The 8,748-nt window shown below is 34.8% G+C and overlaps 1 long non-coding RNA gene across 2 annotated transcripts; it reads left to right on the top strand.

The window, feature by feature from the left end:
* The first annotated feature begins 5,408 nt into the window (after positions 1–5,408).
* Positions 5,409–8,434, top strand: LOC113707093 (uncharacterized). Of its 2 annotated transcripts, XR_003452154.2 has the most exons (3): positions 5,425–5,658; positions 6,284–7,095; positions 7,884–8,434. It is a non-coding gene; the product is annotated as an uncharacterized lncRNA (long non-coding RNA). The 2 variants fall into 2 exon arrangements; XR_003452153.2 differs by having other exon boundaries at positions 5,409–7,095.
* The last annotated feature ends 314 nt before the right edge of the window (positions 8,435–8,748 follow it).

Here is an 8,748-nt window from a genome sequence, read left to right as displayed (position 1 = left end):
TCTTTAGAATTGTCAGATATGCTAATGTCTCTTCTGAATTTGTTGGATTTGTACTTCCCACTTCTCAAGCTTTGTGTACAAGTCAATAAACATCATCAATCCTGTGTTCACAGAATAAGGGAAATAGGATTTCGTTGAAAAATGATGAATGATTGAAACATGGGTTGCTGCAATTTCAGACACCTTGAAAGTTGAAACTATGATGCGGATCTGTTAAATAGATCTTTTGCATTTTGCATGATGCTGCAACAGCAAAATTCTGATATCCTGGGAATGGATTGACGCAAAAGTGGTGCCAACTTTTCTATATTTCTTGCTACATTAATATTACTCTTAGAATCCTTATCCTTTTAAAATGGAGAAATTACTCTTTAGATTCTATCCCTTCATTAAGTGTTGAATCATAGACAATTCATAAATGGTGAATTGCCGCCCTCTTAAAGGTTTGCCTTTCGAATCCAATTCTTCAGTACTTGCTCACAGCTGAACTAAGGAGAAAGTATACATCAGAACAAATGAATGGAATAGCGAAGGTGCGGCAAAGTTGATAAACCAAGTGCTTTTTACACCACAAATTATGTTGATCCAGCTACACTAATAAACCGAGATGAGGTAATAAATGTTCTATTACTTCATTTCTTCCAAGACCTTATTAGCCATGACCTGCAACAGTGTTGTAAATGAAGAATGGTTGAAATAAAGGCTGAAAAGAATGAACTTCCTTTTGTTCCTGAAACTGTAAGCAACTCTCTCGACCATCTTTGGCCTCGACTCAAATCCTGTCATGTCAAAGCAATTTACCATTTTTTGCAGTCAACTAATAATCTAATACACCATAAAATAAACATCTCAAATAAAAAAGACAGGAGAAAAAACCTACTTCTGGCTGGAGTCACTTTCATCGCCTTGCACAGGATGTTTGAGCAACTGTCAAAGTGGAACCAGAAATCTGCTGATGGCAATGGTTGGAAAGGATTCAGTGGCAATTGCAGCTGATGCATTGGACCATGGCCATCCCTGAGGCTGCTAGAGTTGATTGACAAGGACTGGCCAAGGGAAATGGCATCATTGGCAGTGCAGTTGAACAAGACATGCCACAAATTCCCATTCCAACACCTGCCCTCATTGGCATAAACTGAGAGGGGAATGGGGGCACCTGCTTCAGTGGACATAATCTGGATTTTCTCATCCACTGCGGAAAGTCAATATTCATGCTCACATCCCTTTAAACCATGCATGCTTTATGTTTCAGTTGCCAAGGAAGGTCATAGAAAGGATTACCAGAATTTGATCTTGCAGGAAATGTCAAGCAGGAAATGTCAATTATCAAGCACAAAAGAACAGGCCAGGACCTGAAAAACCTGAGAAAAGGACTGAAAATCATTTATCAATAACTGATTTATACTCTGGACATATTTTCCATGACTAGAGGTCTATCGAACTGATTTTCCCCTCTTAAATGTAATGCAAAGCTTGGAAGGATCACAACAATTAGCAACCAATCTTATGGAGAAGTTTTAAAATCCTTTTTCAAGTGTAATATATTAGGCATTGCATTTAGAATTGGAAATTTCTTCAGACAAACTCTCCTGCTCGTATTTCATCCCAGATTGCCTAAAAGATTGTTTGACAAACCAGATTTTATTTTTTGATACAGTTCTTTTCTTGAAAAAAAGTACAAGAAAATATTGTCCTTGTATTATGGATATAGCTCAGAAGTGTAAAACAGATAAAGCATTCACAGTGTTGCAGTTGGGGATCAAATCTTGGGAGAGCTTTCATCTTTCTCCTAATCCTGTCCCTTCGCATCTGGCCAATTGAAAATTGTAACAAGTCACAATTAGTCTGCTTAACAATATTCATTCTAAAGTCAAGTATAAAAATAGCCATAATAAGTAGAATGAAAATTGTAAGTGTTAATTTCTAATAACGTACAACAATTGATAGGCTCATCAAACACTTCCTAATCTTTTAGCTAGACCTGTCAATAGGGCCTAATGAGCCGGACTTTCATAAGTTCAAGTTCAGCTTATTTAATTTATAACATCTTCGGATTTGGAGTTATGAGTTTCGGATTAATAAATGTGAAGTTCATTCTTAACTCACATAATATTCGGGTTGTGAACCTTATTCAAGTTTAGCCTAAACTCACTTATTACTCCTTAATTTTCATAATATAATTACTATAACTATTAAGTTGTAAAACTAATTTAATATTTATCAGACTATAACATTAAAACTAAATATGAATAAGTAATAGTTTTAAAAAAGTATATAAATAAAAAAATTTTCAACAATATTTATATCTAATTCTTTCAAAATACATAAAAAGTAGTAATAAAACATGCGGTCATAAGTCAATACATTTTCAAAGATTGGAACTTCTTTATAACCTTGTGATTTGATTCCAAACATGCTTGATGATTTGTGTTTCTAGATAAAAAAAAAATTAATCAATGTTATGCCAACACAAAAACTTATTCAACCAATAGAAAAGTTAAATATTCAGTTATGCATTACTAATATTGGCTCTCTAGAAAACTAGTAGAATAATTTTCAGATGCATTTTTGTGTTTTGTAATTTGTATATATTTACTATTTAGTAATAATATATTTGGATATATAATTATACATAATATCAAAATATAAATATTATATATATATAGGTAATTAAAGGATCGGACCTATATTGGATTTGAACCTAATGAGACCCAAACTTGACTCATATTTAATTTGGACCTAATTTTTAGGCTTAACCTCAGATTAGCTCACTAAAAAGTCGGGTTCATTGGACTTTTTTTCGGGTCAAATGAGCCAAGCTCAAGCTAGCTCGACCCCATTGACAGTCCTACTTTTAGCCATGTCAAGTTGATTGACATAGTGAATCAAACACCACATATTTTCAAGGTTTAGCACTTGGGAAATTTTTTTTTAATAAAAGACGAAAGTTTATTCTATGAAATCTGCACTAATGGTAGAAAAAAACATTGAGCATGTCACAAAGATAACATAAATCCCCGCCTTTTAGTAAACCCTATAAAATCCTACATTTTGTGAAAAAAGTTCAGAACTTCAGTCGTATTCAATCCAATTAAAGAAAGGCAATCTCAATTATTGGGAAAATATATCAGCAGGTACTTAATCTAAAGCTAGAGTTGAAAAATGAACCAAATTACTCGATACTCTAAATTGAGTTTAGTTTGATAAGAGTCACCAACTAATCAACCCAAGTTTGAACAGCATTTTATAATTGATAACTTTTAATCTCGATAAAAAATTTGTCCAAAATCGGTTTAGCATAAACAAGCTAATAGCCTGTTTGGCAAACAAATATTTGTTAAGTTTTTTTCTATAAGTTTTTCAATAACTTTACCAACTCCTCAAAATTTTTAAAATACACATCTCAAAATAACTAAATTTTTTTTTTTAATTCTTTCCTTTCTTCCTCTTCCTTTCCCACCTCAACCCTCCACATTCTCATTCTTTTTTTTTCTCTCTCTTTCTCCCTCTCTCCTCGTCCCTCCTCCTCATCCCTGCTCCCTCGCCTCCTCTCCCCTATCTTACCTCTTCCTCTTTCCTCCCGCTCCCCTCCTCTCCTCTCCTCTCCTCTCCTCTCTCTCACCCCGCCACCCTCCCCTCCCCCAGGTCGCAACTGGGCATGGCCTCCAACTGTTGTTGCAAAGTTAATAGATTTGAAAGCAAAAACATATTCTATTTCTTCTGCTAGAAGTATAAAAAAGAGTGCTAGTTGAGGAATCAAATCGTTTTGCTAGTCTTCACACTCTAGTGATCAATGGTGGATGATGATGACGTTGGTCCAACACAAGTATTAATTGAACTTCCTAAAATGCCTCTAAGCGGTTGTTTGTCTAGCTATGAAAAATGTTTGGGGACGCACTGCCGTGAAGGTACTTAATTGGCAGGAAAATTTTAGTTCAGGAACCAATGCCAAGTTAAAAAAACATTCAAGGATAAAATTGGTATTAGTGAAAATGTTTAGGGATGAAATTAGCAGTTTACCCAAGACAATAATAACAATAAAAATATTTGATACTCAAAATAAATTTTGCAATAAGTAAAGAAGTTTAAAAAAAAAAAAATTCAACTATACCTCTAGGCCATTAACATTAAAAGTTTATGAGTACCTAACCTCTACATGTGTCTTAACAAATTTATTTCTGAGTTTGGTAAAAATTTATGAGTACCAACCAACAGCTATTTGGGCTGTTGGCTACCACCATAGCCTTTAAGGCTTGGTAGGGTGGAAGATCAAGAGTTCAAACCTTACCTCCCACTACTTGACATTATATGTGGCTGTCACTTTAAATAACTCAAGTCCATATGGATGCACTACGCCCCCGTTTGGTTCGATGGTGGTTCAGTTCTTGTCTGTTCCTCCATGACTCAGTTGAACTCTCCCTTTTTGTATAAGCTAGAATAGGAGTAAGATTAAGGGTAAGATAGACAAGTGCCGAGTGACAAAACAATTTATTTTGGGTTTTGGTTCTTGAGTTTTATTTCTTTCATCAAATAAAAGAAAAAAAAATAATTGAAGACACTACAAAAAACTAAAGGGATAATTTTAGAAACTTCTCCTGAGGTTTCTGACAATTTCACTAAGCTATTCTGAGCTTTGAAAAATTACACATATCTCCCTTGTCATTTAGAATAACAATTTTACCCTTAAATATTTTAATAAAATTCCCTAATTTGGTATGCTTATACTTAGACGGAGTTTTAAAATTATCTTTTCATTCTTTTTCCTTCTTATTACTTTTTTTAATTTTTTTGCCAATAAAATTGCATAACTACCACTATTACCTCTAATTTCTATTATAATTAAATGTTGAACTAGTGATTTTTTTGATAAATTAATTTTATTTGTAATCGAATGTTTTTGCTGATCTTTGTTTCCTATTTTTTGATATTAAAATTAACAATGAATAAAAAAGAAATGCCTCAAAAGCACTATTAAATTATGATAATCCCACTACTCCAAAAATTCATAAACTCTAAATAAATTATTTCAATATTTTCTTTTCTATCTTATAAATCTAAATCCATAATAAAATACCATTAAAAGTATCATATCATAGTAATAAAATTATTATTATGGTTGTTTACCAAATAGCAGATATGGACATGAAATTTTTGGTATCTTTTTCTTATAATTATATTAAATAATCTTATAATTGTATAGAAAAATAAATTAAAACTCATTACACAAGGGTATTTTTGGATATTTATTTAAAATTGATCAAGTCAATATTATTTTAAGGCTTTGTTACTAAAATTATCAAATTAGGGGAGGTAAATATAATTTTTTAAACTTGAGGGGAAATTGTCAAAAACCTCAGGGGAGGTATATGAAATTATCCCAAAACTAAAAAGAGGAAAGGAGGGAGTGAGTCATCTTTTGCTGGGACTTTTCTTACTTTGGTGTCGTGTGTGTTTTTTAAAAGTTAAACGCCCGACTCATTAAATGTCGTAGGCTCCACTTTCTTCTTTACTTCTTCTTCTTCTTCCTTCTAAAAAATGAGGAGGTAGTATTACAGTCGGAGCGAGTAGAAAAGATAAAAAAAAGGTAGAGATTTTCTGCTCCACTATTGGCAGGCAGAGAAGGCAGTGGTGAAGTAGGAAGAAGAGGAGAGGGAAAAGGTAGGTTTTTATTAGCGGTATTGAGGTAAAAAAATCGTTGAATTTACTCGGTTTTTGTTGTGGTTTGAGTGGGTTGGAGTCTAGGGATTTTAGTGGTTTTTGAGATTTTTTTGTGGAGCAGCGTGATTTCTATGTTTTGGTTTTTGTATGATTTTTACTGAGATCTGAGTGATTTAACTAATTTTACTGAGATCCGAGTTTTTACTCTTCACTTGACTGCAGTTAGTATTTTTGGATTTCTTCTAGAATTTTCGGTGATCTAATCTAAAAAAACTAACGGCTTTTTTGTTGTTTACTTGGAAAATATTTACTGAGCTTTTCCCATATTTTTGTACTTTTGTAAATTTATCTTCCTTTCTTTCCCTTGTTTTCTGGGTCTAGGGTTTGTTAAATGAATATTTTCTGTGATTGTGTGTGCTCTGTTATAACCACCACCCCCCCCCCCCCCCTCCAAAAAAAAACCCCAAAAAACTTTTGACTTTGGCATTTCAGTGTTTGAAATCAATGAATTGTGTTTAGATTCATTGTTGTCTCCACTTTGTTGGCATGCACTGGTACAACTAGTATAGAATCTATTCTCTTCATATGATGACAAGGCCTATTTTTTTTTTTGTTTTTAATATAGGATATTTCAGCCTTTCGTGACTAATCTCTGAAAATTGTGTAAAGTCTTGTTCCAAGATACACAAGAAGATAGTACACGAAAATCGATCGCAGGATCTGCTGGTAATTATTAGGTTATGGAATCAATCGGACTACCTGCGGAGGTTGATGACAAGGCCTATTAGCCTAGAACATTAGTTAATAAACCTGCCTTGGATAAGGCTTGATAGACTATATTAGCTTACTTGTCTGTAACTTTGTATGGTAGCTGATTGGCTTCAGCTTGTGCATGCTAAATGATATTAGGCAAAACCTCAGGGGAGGTCGGCTCTTATCTTGTCTTTCCAATTAATCCACGAAAATCAGTCTTGAGCTCCATTCTTCCGACAACAATGGCAGTCTCGGTTGAGCCCAACTCAATAGAAGGTATTTTTGACTCGTCGCTGAATCTAGAAGAAACCCACGTCAAAGAAGGCTACAACGAGGGCTACGCCGACGGTTTAGTCTCCGGGGAGGAAGACGGCCGGCAAGTAGGCTTAAAAACCGGGTTCGAAATCGGCGAAGAATTGGGCTTTTACAAGGGTTGTATTGATGTGTGGAATTCTGCTATTCAGGTCGATTCAAATTGCTTTTCATCTCGGGTCGTAAGAAGGATCAAGCAAATGGAAGAGTTACTGAGCAAGTATCCAATATCCGACCCAGAAGATGAGTCGGTTGGGGATGTTATGGATTCTTTGAGGTTGAAGTTTCGGGCTATTTGTGCCACGTTGAATGTGAAGTTGGAGTATAATGGCTATCCCAAATCTTCTGACGGAGAAAATATCCAATTTTGAGGTTAATTTTTGCCTTTTTTTTACATAGCTCTTTATGTAAATTCTTTTTTTTTTCCCTATCTTTTCTGAGTGTTGATCTGAGGCTTGATTGAATTGGCTAATTGGGACTCTTATGCTTCTGTATTTTTATTATGTGCATGTCTTTGCCCATAAATAAGAGAGTTGGTGAAAGAAACATTAAATTGGGAATTAAGTACAACATCATAGAGCGCAGTCTAGTTCAACAAATATCTCTCTTTGATGTAAATTAGCATGTGATATGTAAATATCTCTCTTGTATTTCTAGCCTTTACCCTTCAAAACTAAATTTAGTTAGTAGGGCCTAACTCCAGAGTTTATGCTGCACATTCTGCTAATTTATGCTGCAAATGGCAGACGCCAGCCCTGGCCATGTCTATCATTGTCACAGTAAATTAACCAGGGCCATATTTCTGGCAACAGTTAGATTGGGGTCCCCTAAGATTTAAGTGTATATGATGAATTAACTGACCTTCTAGGTGCATCACAATTAGCTTGCCCCTTCACTGATTTGAATCGTTGAGTGCAGAAATTGCATATTCAATGGATTGAATCAACTATGCCCCCTTGCCTTCAATTGTCATTCAATCTGTTGATATACAAGTTTTGAAGTATTATGATCTAAAAGGAAAAAAAAAGTAGTATTATCATCTGGGACTACAAAGTGATAAATGTACATTGCAAGAAATTAATGGTTTCATTTGCAGTATAGCCTATGTGCTTTTTGACTATCGGTTACTGATTCATTGCATAATTCTCTATTGCTAGCAGACAACTTGTCGAAGATGGGGATTTTGAAGAGGTCCATACATGTTTCCCAGCACAGGGGAGGTCATACCACCAAACACATTGAGGATGGTCGCTCTTCTCCACCTGCTTGGATGATTGAATCCCTCAAAGCTGTAAAATACATCGATGCGGCTCATCTCTCAGTACTCCTCATAACAGCAGGGTTGCGGAACTTGTGGCAGGAAAAGAAAGTGCCATTGCACAAGTAGCTAGAACTATTATTGGCAAGACCTGTGCTCTGACACTTTTAGTGGGAGATGCTAGCAACTCCTGTGAAGGATCTATGATTGTTGAGGCATATGCTGGAATTGTAACTGTCAAAATTCCATATACTTCACAGGGAAAAGGTGGTTATAAGCCTGCAGTGCTTCATTTTGTAGAAGTCATACTCTTTTCCATTTTCATAGACCTTGTCATCTCATCAATATAACCAAATCCAGTCCCTTCCATAAATGTAGCTGTGTTAATTCTTGTTGAGTGATTATGTACTATTCTTCAATAATGGAGAAATGTATCTCCACCAAAGTTCTTGATCTCTGTCTCTATTGAATTTTAGTAGAGCGTTAATTACGCTGATAAACCTTTGGAATTGTCAGAAGTGCTAATGCCTGCAGAATGTGTTGAATTTTGTACCTACCGCTTCTGCAGCTTAGTGTAAGGTCAATAAATATGATCAAATCTGTGTTCTACAGATTAGGGGAAAGAGCACTTTGTTGAAAAATGATGGAATATTTTGAAATATGGGTTGCTGTAATTTAGACTTTGAGAGATAGCTTGAAGCCGTCAAATGGACCTTTTACCTGTTGCATGAAGCAACAGTAACAAAGTTCTGATATTCTCGGAATGG

This window comes from Coffea arabica, chromosome 8c (genome assembly GCF_036785885.1).
Source record: "Coffea arabica cultivar ET-39 chromosome 8c, Coffea Arabica ET-39 HiFi, whole genome shotgun sequence".
NCBI classification, from domain to species: Eukaryota; Viridiplantae; Streptophyta; class Magnoliopsida; order Gentianales; family Rubiaceae; genus Coffea; species Coffea arabica.
Note: the sequence above shows the minus strand (reverse complement) of the source record. Positions and strands in the feature narration are given on the sequence as shown.